At 37.6% G+C, this 24,622-nt stretch overlaps 1 pseudogene; it reads left to right on the forward strand.

Moving 5' to 3' along the window:
- Window positions 1-24,622, forward strand: part of LOC108697182 — a 58,776-nt pseudogene that overhangs the window by 27,404 nt on the left and 6,750 nt on the right.

Here is a 24,622-nt window from a genome sequence, read left to right on the forward strand (position 1 = left end):
ATCCATGGTTGAGGCCCGTCCACAAAAGGCGCACCTGCGCAATAAGGGATTTGAAGCCTTGAGGAAGTCGTACAGACGAAACGCATCGGCTAGCAGTGATGTCATCAGGGTGAGACCAAGATCGCGTGTCCTACAAACAACGCCAGGCAACTAACATCCACTGTAGAATGCAGAATTGGGAAACCCTCAGACGGACTGATTACATGCTTATTTTAAGCACACATATGTGAGTGCAACTTGTATTTTATTCATTATTAATTAAAGAAGTTTTTACACGATTTTAGCATATCCTTCCTAGAAACTGAATGACGTCCTGTATTGGAGGAGCAACTACATTTTATGCTAGTGGTACAAGTAAACGTTTGTAAGTATTCACTACTTACACACAGGAGGTGGCCACGTATATTGTTAAAATACCACAGTTAAAGGGTAACTAAACCCCCCGGTGGAAGAAATCAAAACACACCCCATAGTAAATGCACAAAGAAGTGTAAACTTTTTTATAAAATACTACACTATATTTTTATTTGTCTGCTTTCTTTGGTGTCTACCCCTGAGCTTGTAGCGCTGGTGTTTCTTCGTACGGATGAAAGATTTTTATTTTGCTCTGACCTTATGCCTGTTCTTGGAATCTGCTTTACTTGCTGCCTGCCCTGACCCTATGACTGAACCTGGACCTGTTTTTTATACAGCTCCTTATTACTTTCTGTAGAGGTTAGTATTTTCAGGTTTTTTTTTTTGTCTAGCCTCCATATGTTTGGTAGTAGTTATACTGCATATCGGCTCCTGACAAACAGCACAACCAGGCATTCTGATAGTGGGTCTCCAAAGGTCCCCAAGTGTTCAGTGTGGAAAGAAACCCTCCGCCACTCTTAGCTACACCAAAATAAGGATTACTATAGTCCTGTTGAATCCAAACAAGCGTAAAACAAGGGAACAAAATCCTGCGTAATCCTTTGTGATCACATTTTACTGTTTATGGTTCTGGGATATTCTTAGATGTAAGTGTCAAAGTGCACCCAAGAACCCGTAAAATGTGCAGTTTTAAAGGAAAGCTGCACAGTATTAAGTAAAGTGTATGCAGAACATTAACAGATAGTGATGGGCGAATTTATTCGCGGCAAATTTCTGTGTTTCGTCACCGGCAAATACATTTTCAAAATTGCCGCAAAAATTTGATGGCGTCAAAGTTTTTTCAGATGCCAGTGACAATTAAATGCACCCATTGACTTTAATGCATGTCGGAATTGTCGCCGTCTGTGATTTTGAATTGATGCTGGCGTCAAAATTCGCGTTTAGCAATTTTTTTGCCGCTTCACGAATTCCACAGGAAATTCGCTAATTTTTCAGCTAAGTGGGAGAAATTTGCCCATCACTATTAACAGAGATTATGAAAATCAATATCTAATGATAGTGCCACTTTATGTTCTATATTTCGCAGGAAATTCACAAATTTTTCGGCAAATCGAAGCTGAAGAAATTCGGCCATCACAGAAATTATGAAAATCAATATCTAATGATAGTGCCACTTTATGTTCTATATTTCGCAGGAAATTCGCAAATTTTTCTGCAAATCGAATCGGAAGAAATTCGCCCATCACAGAGATTATGAAAATCAGTATCTAATGATAGTGCCAGTTTATGGTCTATAACAAAGCTTACACTTGGGCAATAACCATTGTAGATGCTGCCCTCAGACTGCTTAGTGCTGAGATGAATTTAATTCTTTTTATTAGGAAGCCAACATTGTGCGAGTAATGTCAGCAGGAAATTCATTTTTTAATCTTAGCCTAAAGGTTGTTTTTTTGTTATTCCTATAAAGTGGGCATACGGACACACCACTGCCTTGCCGAACACACGTTGATTTCAGCGCTATAATCCCAGTATGTTTCATGTTTAATTCATCTATCGGTTAAACTTCAATTAAATGTGTTTCTCTTGGTTCTGCTGTTCTTGCCAAGACATCTCCCGGAGACAATTTGATCACAGAACACAATGAAAGCCCATCAGGAAGTCCAAAACATGCCAGGAAATTGGAAGTAACTCCAGCGCATTAAATCTATTGCTTTTTTTAATTATTTGTGTGCTGCTTTCAATCCAGTTTTTTTTTGTGTGTCTGTGAAGGTAAGAATAATTCAAATGCATTTGATTGCATTTCCCTTGTATTCCCAGGTGAACAGTGAAACTGTTATTAAACTTATTTACAGACAGAAAAATTATGTGAGGTTGCATTCAGTTGGATCCATTGAGGTCCCTGTTTTAAGAAATCCCAGAAAATCTGTTACCTATTAGTAAAGTTGTTTTAAAATTGACTCAAGGATTGGACTTTATTGGAAATTTTAAAAATGTGTCTGCTTTAAATGGGACTCAGACTCAATGTATTTCTTAATGCTTAGCACTTTTCTGAGCACTTTTGTAAATGTAAATTTCATTGTAAGCTTTCATGATATTAGCAGTTAACTTTATTCTAATACAGGTAGGGGGAAACGTTATCAGGAAACCCATTATCCAGAAAGCTCTGAATTACGGAATGGCCATCTCCTGTAGACTCCATATTATCCAAATAATTAATATTTTTTAAAAATTTCCTTTTTTTCTGTAATGATAAAACAGTAGTACCTTGTACTTGATCCAAACTAAGATATAATTAATCCTTATTGGAAGCAGAACCAGTCTATTTAATTTTTACATGATTTTCTAGTAGACTTAAGGTAAGAAGATTCAAATTATAGAAAGATCAATTTTTCAGAAAACCCCAGGATCCTGAGCATTCAGGTCCCATACTAGTAATATCATAAATGTTTTACAAGTAGAGGTGAGCAAATTATTTTACCTGGTACAGCTTCAAGGCAAAATTTGCATTTTGTGCTAGTGGCAAAAAATATATTTTTATGAATTTGTATTAGAATTTTGCCAGGTGTTTTGGTCTTAAAAAAAGTGTTATTTTTTTGCACCAGAAAAAAAAGCGTAATAAATGGACAATCACATTTTCGTATTTTTCCATGCATTTCAATTAGCCCAAAAAGTAAATTTTTTGGCAGGAAAAAAAATGTACATTTTTACATTACAGGTATGTGATCTGTTATCTAGAATGCTTGGGACCTGCTGTTTTGTGGATAAGGGATCTTTCCGTAATTTGGATGTTCATACCTTAAATCGACTAAAAAAATCATTCAAATGTTAAATAAACCCAGTGAAATTGTTTTTAAAATTGTTTTGCCTCCAAAGGGATTAATTAGCTGGTATCAGGTACACAGTACTGTTTTGTTATTACAGAGAAAAGGGAAATATTGATTAAAATGGTGTCTTTTGGAGATGGTCTTCCCATAATTTGGAGCTTTCTGGATAACCAGTTTCCAGATAACAGATACCATCCCATAAAATTTCTACATGCATTTAATCTTACTGGGAAAAAAGAAGAAAAAAACACAGACTCCTTCCCATTGACTCCTACACAGTTTGAAAAATGTAGCTACTTTGTGAATTTTTTTGCACAGGGAAGTTTTTTATAGACAAAAACATGGCTGTGCCATGGGTTCCCCTGTGTCTTCAATTGTAGAGAACCTTTACATGGAAGAGGTAAAAAAGAAAGCCCTGAATACTTTCAAGGGAACAGCACCATGTCATTGGTTCAGATGTAGACTACATTTAGGTCAAAATTAAAGCACATGACTCATGAGGTTCCAGCTTAACACATAAATTCAGTGGACAAAAACATCAAGTTCACTAGGGAACATACGGAAGACATCATATTGGCATTTTTGGACTGTGAAATAGTTATCAAAGAAGGGAGGAAACCTGGATATTGAAGCATACAGGAAACACACTTACACGGATCAGTATTTTCTGTTTGATTCCCATCACCCTCTGGAACATAAACTAAGGGCTTATAAGAACTCCAAACCTTCGGCCTGAAACTGTGGCAATCAGTGCAGAAGCAAAAGAGAAAAAGTACAAACATTGGAAAGGAGCTCTGAAATATTGTAGATACCCAGACTGGGCCTTTATCAAAATGAAATCAAAGTCAAGCAAAAAGACCCAACCAAGAAATAGAGGGGAGGAGCATAGCAAGCAAAGCAACATAAACATCCCATATGTGACTGGAACATCAGAAAAACTTATGAGAATTTTTAAGAAACATCACATTACTGTGTATTTCAAACCCAGCAACACCCTAAGACAGAAGTTGGTGCACCCTAAAGACCAAAGCACATAAACACTAGTGTCCCAGTTAGGGATGGGCAAATTCTCTGCTAAACCATCCATGGCAAAAAAAAAAATTCTTATCAATAGCAGCAAAATCGCTAGCAGCTAGGGATGTAGCGAACGGCGGAAAAAATGTTCGCGAACATATTCGCGAACTTGCGACAAAACATGCGAATAGTTCGCGAACGTCGCGAACCCCATAGACTTCAATGGGAATTCGAATTTTAAAAGCTAGAAAAGACATTTCTGGCCAGAAAAATGATTTTAAAGTTGTTTAAAGGGTGCAACGACCTGGACAGTGGCATGCCAGAGGGGGATCAAGGGCAAAAATGTATCTGAAAAATCCATTGTTGACACAGCGCTGCGTTTTGTGCTGTAAAGGGCAGAAATCACACTACGTCACTCAGGTGATGTTTCTGGACACGGAATGTGAAAAAGCTCACACAGCTAGGTGGCACTTGGTTAAAGACTGGGCAAACAATGCCTGCAAGGGCAACGTATACACTACAGCAGTGGATACGGAATATATTATTGTTGCTTGGAAAACGTCACTCAGGTGGTGTTTCTGGAGACGGTATTATTATTGATATTTAGACAGAATGTGAAAAAGATCACACAGCTAGGTGGCAGTTGTTTGAAGAACAGATGCAGATGAGAGATCAGCAGCAGGACAGCTGCCCACAGCAGCTACATACAGAGCACTGCAGTAGAAGGTAGATTACTAGCCAGCAAAGCTACCTAACCTAAAATGTCCCTCAAATCCCTGCAGAGTTCTGTCCCTACAATACAGAGCAGTATCAAGTAGATTACTAGCCAGCAAAGTTACTATCAACTGTCCCTCAAATCACTAACAGCTCTCTCCCTACACTAGCTCTTCCAAGCACACACAGGCAGAATGAAAAAACGCTGCAGGGCTTCAGTTTATATATGGAAGGGGAGTGGTCCAGGGGGTGTGGGGGTGGTCCAGGAGGGAGAGCTTCCTGATTGGCTGCCATGTATCTGCTGGTCTGGGGTGAGAGGGCAAAAATAAGCGCCAGCTAAGGCGAACCCAAATTGGCGAACGTCGCGCGACGTTCGCGAACATTCGCCGAACGCGAATAGTCGATGTTCGCGCGAATTAGTTCGCGGGCGAACAGTCCGCGACATCCCTACTAGCAGCAAAGCTAATCATTGTGGCACCATGCTGCCCAGTTATGTGCCACTACAACACATATTACTGTAACTAAATATAAGGAGTACTGTAATGTGCAGTTGTTACAGCTGTAACAACTGTCAGTTCTTTTTAGATATTTGAGTTTATTCATCTTTTTTGGATTGGACTGAATCCAGAAATAATATTGGCGACTCATAATTTTGTTTAGAATTATAAAGAGACTCAACTAACCTAATATTTACAGTGATGGGCGAATTTATTCGGCAGGTGTGAACTTGCGGTGAATTCCCGCGATTTGCAGCGGGCAAATAAATTCGCAAAACTGTCGCGAAAATTTGCCAGTGAAAATTCCCTGGCGTCAAAAAAATGGACGCCTGCATCAAAAACGAGACGCTGGCACCGTTTAGTGAATTTTTCTGTGAAGCGAAACGTCCCAAATTTGCCCATCACTAATGGTATGTTGTAGAGGGACATTAAGGGGCCAATTCACCAAGCTCGAGTGAAGGATTCGAAGTAAAAAAACTTCGAATTTCGAAGTATTTTTTGGGCTACTTCGACCATCGAATGTGCTACTTCGACCTTCGACTACGACTTCGAATCGAAGGATTCGAACTAAAAATCGTTCGACTATTCGATAGTCGAAGTACTGTCTCTTTAAGAAAAAACTTTGACCCCCTAGAAAATTTAGCAAATATATTAAAACTCAATATTAATTTATTTGAAAAGGATCCAAACATTCAAATTACCTAACAGCTTATGTGTTCTGCTAGAAAAATGAAGAGCTGATGATTTCCATCAACATTTTTCACGTTTATTAAAACTTTTGAGAATTTATTTATTTGAATTTGATAATTTATAGCCTCATTAGTATTGAAATAGTGTAATTTTAGTTTGCAATCAACTTTTTCCCCCAGCAGCTAAATATGACTGTGATTATTCCATTCAAGTGTTTACTTAAATATGCAATTTGCAGAAAAAAAGTTGAATACTTGATCTTGATTTTTTGCAATTATGATTTTTTTTTTCATAAAACTTGAAAACTGACACATTGTCTTCCCCATATGCACATAATAACTGAATTCTAAATTCGCAGTTGTGTTTTTCGAGATGTATCTTAAAAACATGAGATTAAAAATCACCCCACATTCAAACAAGGTTCTTATTCAAGATTCCCCCCCCTTTTTTTAGTTTTTCAACATGAAAGAAACATTTTCATTTTATCCCCTTTGATTTTGTTTTTATGTGGCAATAACGTGTGATCGAGATTAACCAAATCAAGATAAATAAATTCAAAAGACTTCATTGTTTGAAAAGTTGTGATGAAACTATTTGTACTTTATTTTCCTTGAAAATTCAAATTTGAATCAATTTAAAATAAAAATGAATAAACACATTTAACGAAATAAATATTAATAACATCCATTAAACACTATGGGGCACATTTACTTAGCTCGAGTGAAGGAATAGAATATAAAAAACTTCGAATTTCAAATGATTTTTTTGGCTACTTCAACCATCGAATTGGCTACTTCGACCTTCGACTACGACTTTGAATTGAACGATTCAAAGTAAAAATCGTTCGACTATTCGACCATTCGATACTCGAAATACTGTCTCTTTAAAAAAAACTATGACCCCCAACTTCGCCAACTAAAACCTACCGAGGTGCAATGTTAGCCTATGGGGAAGGTCCCCATAGGCTTCCTAACAATTTTCTGATTGAAGGAAAATCGTTCGATCGATGGATTAAAATCCTTTGAATCGTTCGATTCCAAGGATTTAATCGTTCGATCTAAGGATTTTTCCTTCGATCGTTCGATTGTAGGAAATGCGGTAAATCCTTCGACTTCGATATTCGAAGTCGAAGGATTTTACTTCGACCCTAAGTAAATGTGCCCCCATGATAAGAGATCAGCATATTTTTTGCCTACTGCTCAGTTGACAGTGTTAATTGTAGCTTTTTACATTTAGTTTTTCACCACAGTGAATCTTACATTATTTCTTGTCATAATGAATATCTTTAATTTTCTTGTAATATATCTTTGAATTAGGAATTTCGCTTCCAGTAATTAAAATGTATTCGTTTTACTTGTTGGTTCTTCTGTTAGACTAATTGGTATTTTTTTAACTTCTTTTTTAATGCAATATATCAAATTCTGGGAAAGCTATTAAATGTGAAATTAAATTTGTTCCATCCATTCTTCCATACAGAATAATTAATGAACAGATTTAAAAAAAAATATTTTTTCCCCCACAAAGTTCTTGCATTTGAAATTCTGTCTCAAGTTTCTCTGAATACTAAAAGAAGACTTTCTTAAATGTTGCTTTATATTTTTGGGAAGAGATAAAGACTTGTAGGGTTGCTTGCTGGGTTGTTTGATCTATTTTTGCTTTTTGTACATCATTTTCATGTATGCTTTGACATATCATTTTTGTATATTCTGTCATAAAATGACAAAAAATATTCATATACACTTGTCTATTTCATGAGCAAAAGATGTTATAAAAAGATGACGGCTTCATACTCTTGCTGTACCTGTCTTGGCTTGTTTCAGTGCTATAACATATTTATTAACACTTATTTATTAATATTGATGGCAGGTCGAAAACAGACAGTTAAGTCAACTGGGACAAAACTGATTCACGCTGAATCTGTATCAGGTATATTCAGACTGGATCTTTAGAACCGACATTTTTTATTATATCATGTTGGATGGTATACTCAAAGCAAAATCCACACCCAGAAGATTTAAGGGCAGATTTATCAAGGGTCGAATTTTCGATAAATACTTTGAAATTCGACCATCGAATGGCTTTACTTCGACTTCACCGAATTTGACCATTTTGTGGTCAAAGTAAAATCCATCGAGCGAACGATTTTTCTTCGATTTAAAAAAAATGTAAAAAACTGCTCTAGAAGGTCCCCATAGGCTAACATAGCACTTCGGCAGGTTTAATTTGGCGAAGTATTGAAGTCGAAGTTTTTTTTAAAGAGATTATCGAATGGTTGAATATTCTAACGATTTTACTTCTAATCAAAGTCGTAGTATCCAAAAAAAATTTTGAATTTCAAATTCTTTTACTTTGAAAATTCCCTCAAATTCACTTCGACCCTTGATAAATCTGCCTCTTAGGGTACCCAGTGTGTTCATGTGCTTTTGTATAATTAATTTGGAAAGTGGGTGTTTGAATGCATCTGGAACCTATATTGAACCTCCATTTAAGATGAGAGATGGAATTGTGATGCATTGTAGAAAAGGTCCACCATCGGGGGGCTGCAGTCAGGGGCCCTTGGCAGATGGGGGCCTCAGTAAAAGTAAGTGTGTTATAGATTATGAAAGGACAGGGCTTCTTAGGCACTCAAGCTTACAGCAATAAATGCCCTTTTAATATGCCTGATGACCTTACTGTAAAGCTCTTGGCATTACTTGACAGGATTCCCAATGGTATTGCACATATGCGGGGACTTTTTTTTAACCTATAAGTACTGATGTTCTTTGAGCTTGCTACCCCATGGGGGTTATTTATCAACGTCACGTTTTTTCTGGTCTGACTTTTAATGGGGAAAACACAATTTTTTCAGAGAAAAAACCTCGAATTTTTAGTAATTTATTAAACCCCCTATGGTATTAAAAGTCAGAATAAAAAGAAGAAGATATCCTGATCTAAGCAGTTTATTGTGACTACACTAATCTTATGTTTTTTTTTTATCATTTTCCCATACATAGATGACATGCCACCTTCTGGTCTGGGAGAAGAAATTGGAGAAGTTTTGGACTTACAGAATGCACAGGTAAAACCTCTTGGCGGTTTTATATATCTAACTGGTTTAGAGCTTCCAAAATATTTTATGTTTGCAGCTTCTGTGTAATATTGTATGGCATTTATCCACATAGGGAATGCAGCTAAACCCATGTTTACAGGTTTATATATAAATTACTCGACACCACTGCCCTCCTGTTACAAATTTTGCAAACGTGTCTACTGATGCAGAGGAACCCAAGAGCTACCACCACCTCTGAAGGTGGCACCAAGAAGTGATGTTTTCCTAAATTAGAACATTTTCAGCCTAATTGCATCTGATGTGCATTGATGCACAAGCCTGTCTTGTTTTAATGCATTGCCTAGAATTGCTTCAGGTTCCTGCCTTGAAGAGCTTGCAAACTATTAGGAATGGGAGATATAGAGAAACAGAAGGAACATGGGAATCAAGGGCATAAGTCAAGCACACTACTGAAACGCTAATTTTGGAAAATGATCCTTAAAGTGATCTTGTCATCGGAAAACATGTTTTTTTCTAAATGCATCAGTAAATAGTGCTACTCCAGCAGAATTCTGCACTGAAATCCATTTCTCAAAAGAACAAACAGATTTTTTTATATTCAATTTTGAAATCTGACATGGGGCTAGACATTTTGTCAATTTCCCAGCTGCCCCTGGTCATGTGACTTGTGCCTGCACTTTAGGAGAGAAATGCTTTCTGGCAGGCTGCTGTTTTTCCTTCTCAATGTAACTGAATGTATCTCAGTGGGACATGGGTTTTTACTATTGTACTATTGTTGTTGTTGATCTACCAGACAGCTGTTATCTTGTGTTAGGGAGCTGTTATCTGGTTACCTTCCCATTGTTCTTTTGTTTGGCTACTGAGGGGGTGATATCACTCCAACTTGCAGTACAGCAGTAAAGAGTGATTGAAGTTTATCAGAGCACAAGTCACATGACTTGGGGCAGCTGGGAAATTGACAACATGTCTAGCCCCATGTCGGATTTCAAAATTGAATACAAAAAATCAGTTTGCTCTTTTGAGAAATGGATTTCAGTGCAGAATTCTGCTGGAGCAGCACTATTAACTAATTCATTTTGAAAAAAATGTTTTTTCCCATGACAGTATCCCTTTAAATTGGATTGACAGCTGGATTAATGTGGGATCTTATGCAAGCTAGTAGATAGTTTAAGAGATGTGTGTGTTGCTTGCCCTTTAAGTCGTCATGGTTTATATTTTAATGTTACCTGCCAGTCTAAATAATAATCATGTTGTTGTCTCCGGAGAAACTAGGGCAACACTAAATTTTTCAAACACATCATGAATTATTAGGCAAGTCTGGTCACTTTATTTACAGTGTATGTATTCGGCGTAAGCCCCCTGTTACCATTCAGTAAACACCTTAGCGAGCACATTACTGTCACTACCTGACAAAGCAGCTCAAGATGCCGGCGCCTGAGAATTGACGTCAATTATAACCCGTTTCAATGCACCGGAGAGCAAGTAATGTAAAGTTAATGCAGAACCAGAGCATGTGTTCCTCATGTAAATCACTTCTTTGCCCTCAGAATCATTTGTGTTTTGGATTCCGACCTGCCAAACCATGTGGATATCATTTCATTTGTCAGGGAATCTCACCGACAGCTGCCACTGGGCCTCCTGCTGAAATAATATGAAAACAATCACGTCTCCCAGGCTCCTCCGCTGCTGTGCATTTAATCTCATTCAAGGACCAGTTATTGATAAATGGGGCCATTAAACCTGTTTGATAATGTTCAGAATTAGTTCTTTTAAAATTCTTTGCTTCATCGTTCCTCTGACAGAAAAGCCAAAACGCCAGTCAAGGCTTCATTTTAATTAAAATGTTGAATTGAATGATGAAAAGCAGAAACGAGCCGCGATTATGAAATAGATTTTTAATTAATTTATTTGTAGCTGTTAGTTTGCATTCCAGATCAAGGATTCTTTATCTATACCTCATGCACCTTTACCTTCTCATACCTGCCAATTATATTGAATTATTGGGACTTTTTAGGCAAGTGGAGACGAAAGAGCTGAGGGTTATCTAAAAGTAGGTGGGGTTTGGGCAAACATGGGTGTAACCATTGTAGATCAGGGTGTTATTAATGTTATTTTTGTTAAGTAAGCTTTTAGATAATAATTTACAAATGTAGCAGCAACGTGCAAAATGCAATTCACAATGGTTTTTACCCATAATGTAGCTTGTGGGGTCAATATGTTAAAACGTGCTTGAAAATGTTTCAAATTCTGTTGCATAATTATCAGCCGGCTGCACCACTTGACGTAGACCACAGTGGAAACCCTGGAATTACTGTGACGTTTGGGGTGGCAGTAGCTCCGGGGCTCCCCTGTGTCAATAGGTGCAACTGCACAGTATTCATTAGACAGGTTAGGTCGACACAATGGTGCTTGCTACAAAAACATGGAGCTTGATTATTACCTTTAATAACTGAAGTCAGTATGAATAATGATACTGTAGTATCCATTTTTGCGGCAAGGATCAGCCCTATTTGAATAATGTTTAGGAATGTCCAGAATATTTTTAATTTTTTTTTTTAAATGGGCTTATATATACAGTAACATTTTACAATATTTACAGTATCTCCATAATTGTGTGTAATTATTGGGAACTTCCAGTGTGTTCCTCAGTACAGGTGCCAGTATTGATGCCAATTTTTTTTTTCCCAAAAAATGCAAGCTATCATGATCTGCCCCTGGTTTCATACAGTAATCCAAATAATTTGTGGTTTTTGTTGGTTTCGCGCGTCAAATCTGAAAAAAAAATGTACAGTTCAGATTTTTTCAAGATTTTATGGAGTCTTTTTGGGTTAATTTATGGGAAAAAATGTGCATGGGAATTTGGTCGAAGTGGTTTTAAGAATATAGAGAGACATTTTTGGATTTTAGTAAATAACCCTCTTAGAGTCTCTGCTAGTGCACCAATAGGTATGATTTGAGTAAAGTATTGAAAAGGCCAAGGGAAATGTTCGTTAAGGAGGAATGAAGTGCTGGAATTCCAGACGTAAGTAGAAGACAATAGTTTAAGATTGGGGAATACATCCTGCTGAGACATGGCTTAGATACATTGTGAAACTGTGGACAATGCGAATAAATGTTTGCAAAGTGAACAATTTTGCCTTTGCGAACGCTTTGCCCCTCACGCAAGATTAGGTCAGCGATTGCAAATTTTAGGGGTTATTTACTGAAATGCCAAAATACGACAAATTTGACTTTTTTTTTTTTGGAAAAAAAAATCTTGCATTTTTCTAAATTTATTATACCCCGAGGATGGAAAAAGTGTAAATCCGAAAAATCTGGCAGCTCAGACCTGTTAAGGTTGTATATAAGTCAATATGAGAGGACCCTATCCTATTTGAAAGTTTCTGTGGTCTGTGCTGGAATTATCCTGAAAAACCGACTATTTCGGACTTTTGGGGCAAAGATCCAAAAAAATTCGGGCTTTTTCGAAAAAACTCAGAAAAAAAACGTACGATTTGGATTTTCGCTTGATTTTAACAAGCCTAAAGAAGAATATTACATTGCGACATACACATTTTTATTCTCAAATTTATTCTCTTTTCTCATTTTATTAGGTTTCCCTGTAAGAGTCCAGATTTTGGAGTCTAATCCTGTCACCTATTGGACAATGCCTTGTGCACTTTTCCTCTCAAATTTGACACCTTACCACTTAGATTGTAAGCTCTACGGGGCAGGGAGCTATTTCCTACTGTGTCTCTTACCACATAGCACTTAAGGGGCCCATTTACTTAGCTTCAGTGAAGGAATAGAGGAAAAATAGTTTGAATTTCAAATGGTCGAATATGGCTACTTCGACCATCGAATGGGCTGCTTCGACCTTCGACTACGACCTTCGACTTCGAATCGAACGATTCAAACTAAAAATCGTTCGACTATTCGACCATTCGACCATTCGAAGTACTGTCTCTATAAAAAATTCTTCGACCCCATAGTTCGCCACCTAAAACCTACCAAGGCCAATGTTAGCCTATGGGGAAGGTCCCCATAGGCTTCCTAACAATTTTCTGATCGAAGGAATATCCTTCGATCGATGCATTAAAATCCTTCGAATCTTTCGATTCGAAGGATTTAATTGTTCGATCGAACGATTATTCCTTCGATCGTTCAATCATAGGAATAGCGGTAAATCCTTCAACTTCGATATTCGAAGTCGAAGGATTTTACTTCGACGGTCGAATATCGAAGGTTAATTAACCCTCGATATTTGACCCTAGCTAAATGTGCCCCTAAGTGTCCTTATATAAGCTCTGTATATATTCATATATTATCCCTGTATGCAGTTTTATGCATTATACTTTTATGTACTGTATGGATGCTGCGACTCTTTAACAGCGCATTACAAATAAAGTAATACAAGCATACTCATTTATTATGGCTGCACACTGAAGCAAGGTTTATTCTGCCTTCTTAGATACAGGGCATCTGGGCGCCTGGGTGGCATATGTAAAATGAGCTTCCACGAGGGCCACGTAGCATTATCTGCCACATAAGAGTTGTACAATGTATAGACTAGCCAACAACTTTATCAGTTCCTGAAAACATGAGCATTAGACCCCAGTCTGGCAGGTAATTAATTACATTTACTTTAGTACAGCTTGGAGAAAATCGGTTTCAATGCAAATAGCGGATCAATGATAATACTGAAAATCTTGTTCAGCGTTTATCAGAAGATTCTCATTGAAAGGACAATTGCAAAAGTCCGGAATGACTGGAATTGTCACCTTCTTTGGAAGGCAGTGGGGGAGCTCTGGCTTTTAACATGTGGCAGCTTAAATGGCAACTCATCATGAAGTATAATGAGGTAAATAGATATTTTAGTTAGTCTGGATACTAAACTACAAGGCAAGAATTATTACATTCATAAATTCATTTTATATTTTTCAACATACAAAAACAGTTTTTTTTAGAAGCTGTGCATTGATGCCCCCAAACACCCGGACCCAACACCCCCTACCCCCCAACCTCTGCCGCCAGATTTCTTGGAAATATATCTGGTGGCAGAGGAAAAGGTTTTTTGGGGTCATCCCTTAAAGCTGCTGCCCAAAACACATGCCCTCAACTGCCTATATGGGCTTGTTATATATATTTATATTATATTTGATGGAGTAGACTACATGAATAGGTATTTTAATGGGTTTCCAACAGTTAACTATAATGTTAGCCAGTCTTAAGCATTGATGCATTGAAGAAAGAAGAAAGCCTTGGGATACTGTAACTTCACCATGTTTGGGACTTACCAGAGAAATGTCCAATAACTCTTCTTTGCTCACTAACTTCATTCTCTGAGCAGAGCAATTTCTCAAGTCTTGCCTCTGTAGTCTGAACACTGGTGAAGGTTTGGTTTAGGGTTAGCCAGGGTTAGGGTGGTACTAACCCTAACCATCTGTAGTATGGAGATGCCCATTACAGAAAGACCCCTTTTCTGGAACACCCGAGGTCCCAAGCACTCTGTATAACAGATTGGGGCCCCAGACACCCTAGTCCAACACTGATTGTGGCTAAACACAGAGTTGTGTCTGCAACAATTCCACCCAATGGGGAATATTTATCAAAAAGTGAAGTTACCGATGATCACAGTCCTCTCCATTCATTTCTATGGGATTTTTAAAAGAGTATTTATCAATGGGTGAAAGTGAAAGTTCATTCTTTGATAAATATGCCTTTAAAAATCCCATAGAGAGTGGCGGAATTTCACTCTAGAGGACTGTGGCAATCTCTAACTTCGCTCTTTGATAAATACCCCAATGTGTCAAAACCGTTGCAAGTTGCATTTATCATTTACACATGTAAAGACTGCATTTTGCATCAATTCTGGTGTCACAGTCAGTGTAACCCACTATCAGTGGAACCCCGAGAGCTGGTGCCAGGTCCAGGGTGGGAATAGATCCAGGGTTCCAATCACCAACAGGCACACTTGTGCCCAATTCATCAGAGAGTCAGGGTGGATGCAATTTGCACCCATATGAAAGCACAAGAACATGTTTGACACAAGTTCCTTCATCAGAATGTGCTCTATGTTGTGTCCATTTGAAGAGCCTGCAGTTGCAGACTTGTATTGAAGGTAGAATGATAAATTACTGGGGGAAATATTGCTTAATTGTCTTTGAACTACATTTCCCAGAATAATCTGGCAAATTGCCTTTGTTTGACTCTGGTTTTGTTTTGGCTCAGGGGGTGAAACACAATGAAACACAAGTGAGCACAATGCAGGACAAGGTGTGCATTATCTGAATTGTTTCAGGTTAAAAGCACTGCACCTCAAAGTACAACTATACAAGAGGGCTGGGGAGGGTGGACTACGATGCAGCAGACCCCTTGGTCCCAGCCACCCAGGCCTCCTGCGGCCATGGGGTCTTCTCTATAGATAGTTACACCACTGGTTAAAAAGTTAAAAGCAAAACGAGTGCCAAATTAATTGCACATAGTAATGGGCGAAAAAATTCGCCTGGCACGAATTTGCAGTGAAGTTTCCACATTTTCGTAGTCAATTTCCGATTTTCAAAACCTTCGTATTGCATGATTTTTTTGTGAAAACATTCGAATTTCACGATTTCAGGATTTTTTGCAAATTTTTTGCCGTTTCCGTATTTCCGGGAAATTTGTGAATTTTTTGGCAGATCCAAACGGGAGAAATTTGCCCATCACTAATTGCACATCTACTATTCTGCATAACCTGTAGTTATCTGTCTCTAAACCATATATAACATTAATTAAATATATTAGCGCATGAAATCAGCTCATGGCCTTGCTGCTGGGATTCCATATTCTAACCTCCCTGATCAATGATCCTCATGATAAATGCAATAATCGTAATTCATCCCTATGGATCTATTACATGCATAGTTTGGCGTGACGCATCGATAGGAAAAAAAAAGGGAGGATAAAAAATGAAATGTGCAAGGGCCGGCAAGCAGGTGGAGCTCACAGCTCATTCTATATGTGTGCAATTCATGCATCTTGATTGAGAGATCAATTCTATAATTTAAAGGCAGTCAGGAACATTTATCATTTTTGGCACTGCAAATGCGATGCAGAGTTGCATTTTTTGTGTAACCTGATTAGTATTCCCAGTCACAGAGCTGCAGACGAGAAGCCGCTACTCGTATAATGTAGTCTGCCTTGTGGATTTCCCTCGGCTGAACATATCGTTGACTCAGTATAACCCTTTACCTAACATACAAGTGCCTGGTATGAATAACATACATACATAACAAATCCACCTTCACACAGAGTGCATACATGCTTGATATTTCCCGAAATTGTTTCTAGTTGACTTATCCAGAAAATCCCAAGTCCCAAGCATTCTGGATAACAGGTCCCATACCTGTACCACAGGCACTTGTTTAAAAATTTTGAACAGCACAAAAATTCTAGTGATGGCTAGGGCGAATCTGAACCATTTCGCTGAAAATTCTTAAATTTTTGGACAACAAATTGTGCTACAATTTTTTCATGCACAACAAATTTTCTATGGGCATAATGTTTGTGGCAAACTTGGCAACAAGTCACTAAAAAAATTAATTTGAAATCTTAAAGTCTATCACAATCTGCAATTTGTAGATTTTTTTTGTCACCAAAAATTATGATTTTGTGCCTAATGGAAATATTTAAATTCATCGGGCTGGCAGCAGCCGGAGGCTTTGGCCTTTGTGCCCATAGCCTTATCCATGTTGTCTTCCTCATATGTGTAGCTAATTAAAAGATTTATAGCTGTTTTTAGATGTTCTGCAGTCAACTCTTGGGTTGCAGCTTGTAGGCCCTTAAAATATTCTTTCTGGCAAACACAAGATAACAAAAAGGAAGCTGTGGTTAACTACAATCTGCACTGGGGTTTCTTTTATGATCCACCTGAATTTCAGACTATACTGGTAGGGGATAGCAAACTCCAGTTTCATATGGGGTATTACATGGACTCTCCTGAAGACCTCCCTGTCTTTGATGGAACCAATGAAGCCATAAAAAGGATGTCTAATTGCTCAGCTTGGAGATAATATATTTCCTGCTGTCAAGCAATTTGCTTCCAACAAGCTTAAAGAAGTTAAAGATAGAAATCAATCTGGCGCAATTAAAGATTTGACAGAGACAGTTTGGGTTACTAATTGGAGCAAAAGTTTGTTACAATGTAACAATGTGTGAAGAACGATATTACAAAGTACTTCCATGATGCAGGTCTTGTGGAACCTGTGGATAAGAATGATGTTGGGTATAGAGAGCTTCCAGAGACAGATGAAAACCTAATTAAAATTGGCAAGAACATTGTGGAAGCTCCAAATGACGAGAAAAGAATGAAAGCTTTTGCACCAATCTAAGAGATAATGGGGGTCATTTATCAACACTGGGAAAATTTGCCCATGGGCAGTAACCCAACCAGATCTTTCCTTTCCCTTGTTTTACTTGCAGCTGGCTGGAAAACCCTAATCACCTATTGGTTGATATGGGCTACTGCCCAGGTGCAAATTTGCCTAGTGTTCAAATTGCTGCATTCATTGTTCTACTTGCAGGGGGCTTTAAAGAGCTAATCACTGAGTGGTTGCTATAGGTAACTGCCCATGGCAAATTTGCCATGTGTTGATAAATGAGCCCCACTGACTTATGTTCAATTTTCCCATGATGTGATTATAGTATGGAAAATAAATTTGGAATGGACCTCTTCTGTGATGGTTCCCATTAGTGATGGACGAATTTGTCCCATTTCGCTCCAGCGAAAAATTAGCAAATTTTGCGTGAAATTCACAAAACTGCAAAAAAATCCACGAAACACAATTTTGACGCCGGCATTAAAGTCAATGGGTGTCCGAATAATGTTGACGTACGACGAATTTTGACACAAGCAACTTTTCGACATGCGCTAACATTTTTTTGGCGCCCCCAAATTTCCGCAGCAGTTTCGGAAATGTATTCGCCAGCGACAAAACATGGAAATTCACTGTGAATTTGTGCCTGGAGAATTTATTCCCCATCACTAGTTCCCATCATTTTCACAAAGTGGCTGGGCAGCTATTTGCCTTGACGTACAAGTTCTTGAAGAGAAATTTATATGCTGAAATAATTAAAGCTCATCTGACAAACAGAAACCATAAGGAGGCGCTTACAAACAGGTGTAACTACTACTGCTACAAACAGTTAACCTGGAAAGGTAATAGCTGCCAACATACATAATTTACATTTTTGAGATTTTTAATTGTTAAAAAATTGAGTTTGAGCCACAAAAGACAATGGGAACTACATTCAAGCAAGTGGATTATTGATAATTGTTTCTAGAATTTTTATACCAGTATAAATTAGAAAACAAACCAAAAAAATAAAATTTTCTGGCACTTATGATCATTTAAGATCATTATAAACCATGATTAATCGTGATAAACTGGTTTGCACTTTTTCATAAAAACTTGCATGATCATGGAAAACGTTTGTCTCTTAGGGGGTTATTTATTAAAGTCCGAATACTTGAAAAATTTGAAAAAAACTTTAAATTTTTTTTTCTATAAAATGCGAATTTTTAGTGCTAAAAAACATGATTTTGTTTTAGATTTATTATACCCAGAGGCTGCAAAAAGTCAGAATCTGAAAATCCACCATCTCAGACCAGGCCGAGGTTGTATATAAGTCAATGGAAGAGGTCCCTATCATATTTGTGGGCTACGCTGGAACTAGGGCACTTACTCATAGGCTAGGAGTAAGCCTATGAGTAAGTGCTACAATAGGCACGAAACGCGTTAGGTTTTTATGTCCTAATAAATTTTCTAATTTTTCAATTCATTGCTTCTCTATTATTGGAGGTCCTCGCATCTTTTTTGCAATAGTGTTTTGGACTTGCACCCTGGGAATGGGGTGAACTGTGAGTAAATCCTCCATAACTAATTCAACAAATTTAGATTTTGTATTTTTTGACTTATCGATTATTATTTCTTTGAGTAGTACCGTATATATACTCTTTTTGTGTTTCATTAGCACAAACCTTGTTATTATATATACGCTGGAACTAGACCAAAAATCAGACAATTTCTGCTTTTCGGGAAAAAGCCTGAAAAAATCGAGCAATCGGGGGCTTTGCTTGATTTTGTCAAGCTTTCCCCCGATCTGATTAAATCAAGCTTTTTTTAATAATAATTAAGATCAAATAGTGGATTCTAGTTTGGTTGGGCTTTTTTTTTAATTAAATAATCAGAAACATTCATATTTTGATAAATAACACCCAAATCTTTAAAAAAATCATTCTAAATATTGATGTGAATTCTGGTGATTCTCATACTTATATAATGTAAAATATATAACCAGAGGAAAATGCTCTGTTCTGGATAATACATTAGGCAAGGATTAGACACTGTAATAATAACAGAACTAAGTCCCTCAAAGGCTTCAGTTGTGTAAGGCACATCTATTGAACAAACCATGTATATAAGTTTTGGCTTAGTTAACATGTAGGGGGTTATTTACTAAACTCCAAATGCAAAAATCCTGAAAAAATTCATGATTTTTTTTTTAAAATCAGACTTTTAAAAAAATCACAAATTTTTTGCAATTTATTCAACCCCAAGGATGGAAAAGTCAGAATCAGAAAATCCTGCATCTCAGATATGTTGAGGTTGCATATAAGTCAAAGGGAAAAGTCCAAATGATTTTTTGGGAAAAAAGCAGAAATCAGAGTTTTCGGGTGAAAAATGTGGAAAAATCGTCAAAGATCATATTTTTTTCCGCAAATTTTCAGGAAAATGTAAAAATAAATAAGTGTAAAAAATCTGAGCGGATTTGATCAGAGTTTGCAACAGAAAGTGTTGAGATAAAATCGGACTTTGATAAATAACCCCCATAATCTCCCATCCGTTTGGGTATTAATATCCATTTATTTATGTATTTGATGCAATAGCCGGCACATTGACCATATCGCCTGAATGTGTAATATAGTCTATTGTGAATATTATTAAATTCTCACCGCGTTTGCTTGCAAAGCAGGTCGTGAATACATATTCTCTCTCTCTCAATATTTAAATAAATTATATTCGCTTGTAGCGACTGCATGTCAAATACCACTTCATCAGGGAAGCCGTGAATGCAGAACTGTGAGGTTTTCTACTGCTGATAGAGGAACGGAATGAAATAGAGCAGCTCACTGCAGTGTGTTCCCTTTCTTGTGATATTCAGCAGAAACAACATTATGTAGGTGTTGCTATTCATGTCAGACAAATCATGTATTATTTTGCGACTCTATTGCTGGCTAATTATTTATTATATCTGAGAACAAATGAATTAACTTTATGTGAATACCTTGTTCCAAAATATATATTTTAGGAAACAAATTTAAAGCATATGACTCATATGTAGCCTTTGTTATGTATGATTTATTTTTTTTTCTTTAAAATGTTACATATATTTATATAGTGAATAAAGGACCCCCTCTTAAGGATATTATAAGTTACCGAGGAGTTTCATGACCATATATAAACACGAGGCCAAAGGTAACTTATAATATCCTCATATTTTGCAACTGGGGGTACTTTATTTATTATAATACACAAATTTCAGTGAGTCATGTGACAGAAATGACATCAGAACTCACTGTTTATAACTGATTACATCAGAAATCACCGTTTATAAGAATATCATTTATAAGATATTCATGGCTTTTGTGTATTATATATAAATATATATCAAACATTTTTAACATCCACCTGTCTGACCCTTGTAATCTGGACAACCTGGAAACTGGGACCTTTCACAACAAGGTCATCTGTAGAAATGTGCAATGGTATAATGTTTTAGCCCAGAATATTTGTTTCAAGGAAAGTACAAGGCGATATCAAATGGATTGGTACAACCCAGCAGTGCCACAGAGGTGCTGCCAGACTGCAGACTTTCCCTGCCGTGAAAATAGCTGAAGTTCTGAAGGCACAAGTTCAATTCTACTGTACAACAATGTGTGGTTTTTTTAAATTTTTTTAAATCCCTGGCCACCAATGTATTATTTTAATACTCTATAGGCCCCTGCCACCAATGTTTTTTTTAAACTTGTAGGGGGCCCTGACCACCGATGTTTTTGTAAAAACTTTTATCGGGGGCCCTGGCACCAAAAGGGTTTTTTTAACCCCTGGGGGGGGCTGACCACCAATGATTTTTTTTAACTTGTAGGGGGCCCTGACCACCGATGTTTTTGTAAAAACTTTTATCGGGGGCCCTGGCACCAAAAGGGTTTTTTTAACCCATGGGGAGGCTGACCACCAATGATTTTTTTTAACTTGTAGGGAGGCCCTGACCACCAAAGTTTTTTTTTTTTAAAACTTTTATGTGGGCCCTGGCACCAATAGTTTTTTTTAACTTATAGGGGGGAGCCTGGCAACCAATGATTTTTCTTAACTTGTAGGGTCCTGACCACCAATGTTTTTTAAAAAACTTTTATGTGGGATCCTGGATGCCAATTTTTTTTTTAATTATAAGGGGGCCCTGACCACCATTGGCTTTTTATAACTTGTGAGTGAGGGATTTTACCGTTTTTTAGTGCTGGTATGGACTTTTTACTGTGGTGTAGAGTGGGTGGGATCTGGAGGGTGGCTTGGGGACCAGGATCTGGGGTGGGTGGGGACCAGGGGGCCCATAAAAGTTTGCTGTATGGGGCCCTGGCATTGGAATCTGGTCTGTGCATACTGGTCAAGTTATCAAGTGAGGTGTCCAAGTACCATGTCCTCAGTCAACATGGTATCTACAAAAAAGATGGCACTAAAAAGATGGCTCATTTTTTATGACTTAGACCAGGGCTAAATAAATTGGGATATGTGGCCATCTAATGGATTTCTATCTATGCGTGCCTCGCCGATGGTTCCACTGACTTCCATGACTATGACACTGTTATTTCAATATAATTTAGCCCATGAATATTCCTTTTTTTATATTACAGGTATCTATTATCTAGAATGTTCAGAACCTGGGGTTTTCCTGATAACAAATCTTCATACCTTAAGTCTACTAGAATATCATTTAGACCCAATAGTCTGGTTTTGCTTCCAATAAGGATTAATTATATCTTTGGATCAAGTACAAGCTACTGTTTTATTATTACAGAGAAAAAAGAAATCATTTTTAAAAACTTGGATCATTTTGATAAAACGCAGTCTATGGGAGACTGTCATTCTATAATTTGGAACTTTCTGGATAACGGGTTTCCTTTACCTGTATTTACTTGCTACATGGGAAAAATGGATGATGGTGCACTTCACACGTCCTCAAGGATCATATTTTATTATAAGTACATATTTGGTTTGTAATATTAGGAATTGCTTTCCCATTTGGTCTATAATTTGATTTCATACTTGCCCCCTAAGTGATTTATTGACAAAGTACACAGCAAGGGAGTTTTTTTTAGAACTGTATTGAGTTTCTACTATGAAAAATTATAATTCTACAATATCTCAGCATAAATTTATAGAGAATGGCAGGCAAGGTCTAAAACATTTCCAAGGCAGCAAAAAATATGGTTTTCTGAAAATTTCTTGAAACTGAAGTGACGTTGAAACAGCAGTTGAGTTTCAATTGGCCGACATGTTTTACAGGGAGTGTAAAATGGGATTAAGGTTTTACAACCTGCAAAGGCATGATTATGTGCTTGTGAGAGTGTCGGCGTTGAGGGCTACATAAGAGCTTCTATTTAAGCATCAGAAACACTGTAACGGAGGCATAAAGCATACAACATCATTACAGTGGGTATATTGATTGCAGCTGGTCTTGCACAGAGGCATTATAGTGCACATTAGCAGATCAGCAGAAAGCTCAAATACTCAAAGCCAGGATGAAAGTGGGTAATAAAAAGCAAAGAGTCCTTGAAATGTAAGTTTTAATATGGAAGTAAGATATCCATTCACTGACCAGCGAGGATTTGACCTTGAGCTTTGTTTCAGGTGTTTATACATAGCATTTCCTTAAAAATAATCAAGGAAATGAGAAAGCAGAGTAACTACAAACTCACATTACAGAAGAGGAACAAACAGAGAGAATCCTAATCAGCAAAGTGAAGAAATGATTGACAGCTTTAACACTTTATAATAAAACTGGATTTTGTAATGATTTAGACAGCATAATGTATAGTCTTGCATTAAGTTGGGTAACCATTGAACACTCAAAAACAATCAGGTTTCAGGCATAAATTCTCCAATTCCCTGTGTACCCTTTCTAGTCTAATTTCGCTGCAGAGTGATGTCGCTGCTGGTTCACAGTGACGTCACTTACAGTTTTGTTGGTCCTGGATTGAAAGGTAAGTTACATGTTTCCAGGCTAAGTTGGGTTGTGGGTCTGGGTAGGGGGACATATTTTGTGGTGGGTGGGGATCAGAGGGTCTGGTTTGGCCATATTGGCAATGGCTTCCGCAAGAGATAGTTGTGCTATATGACATAGTACACTATGAAATAGTACAGTCATGACTAATCGCTCATCTGCTTCAAATAGTATTACCATGCGGGTGCATTGTTAGCACTGTGATATCATCAAACCAGACGGGTCACACAGTGAGACAGCTCATGCTTTTAGCCTTTACAAACTGTAGCATTAAGTGAGTTGAACTTTGGAGCTGCTTAAAAGCTAAAAGCAACTGGCTGCTTTCCAAAGTATTGTGGCCCAAATTGGAAGTGAAGTTGTTTATTAGAACAAACAATTGGGAATGAGATTTTATACACCCCAGTGTTACATAAACCTTGTAGCAGGAAGTTTAAGTATCTACAATCCTAACTGCCAATTAGGCAACTCAGACCTAATTACAGATGCACATCCTTAGCTCTCCAAAGTAGTCAACCGAAACTTAAGGTGGCCATAGACGTAGAGATCTGCTCATTTGGTGGTCGACAAATGAGTGGATCTCTCCCCGCTATTCCCACTAGGCCCAATGATCGGATCATGATGCATCCAATGCAGGCGGTCGGACCGTATAAATGCACAAATGCGGGCACATTTGAAGTTGAATGTGAACTAAGCATCTAAACGGATGGTGCCAGCAAGAAGGGGAGGTTCTGATGCTCTTCAGTATCAGTTTGGTATCATCTCTATGTGATAGTCTTGCAAGCAAAAAATTCACCTGGTGTTCAATGAGTGAGAAGTGTAAAAGTGTAAAATGTTTGGTGGCTGAATAAAAGGGGATATTCCCCGACTGCATTAATCAGAGTGTGTGCGGATCCGTTTCTTTTACACTTTGGTTGCTAAGGGACCCTGCCGGGTCAACGGAAGGAACGCACCACCAGCAGGATTGGTGAACTACAGGTGTGCGGTAGGAGAATTACATTGCAATGAGTGAGAAGATTTACAATACATACTACTTGATTGTGGATCAACCAGTTATTATAATATTTTACATACACCACTATCACAATGCCCAGCATATAAGTATTCAGCCAAATATGGCACCCTCAGAAAATGCTTTTTATGGTCAAGTAGAGTGCATGAGAAATGCAGGGAGCCTAATGAGC

The sequence above is a fragment of the Xenopus laevis genome, chromosome 7S (assembly GCF_017654675.1).
Source record: "Xenopus laevis strain J_2021 chromosome 7S, Xenopus_laevis_v10.1, whole genome shotgun sequence".
In the NCBI taxonomy this organism is placed as follows: Eukaryota; Metazoa; Chordata; class Amphibia; order Anura; family Pipidae; genus Xenopus; species Xenopus laevis.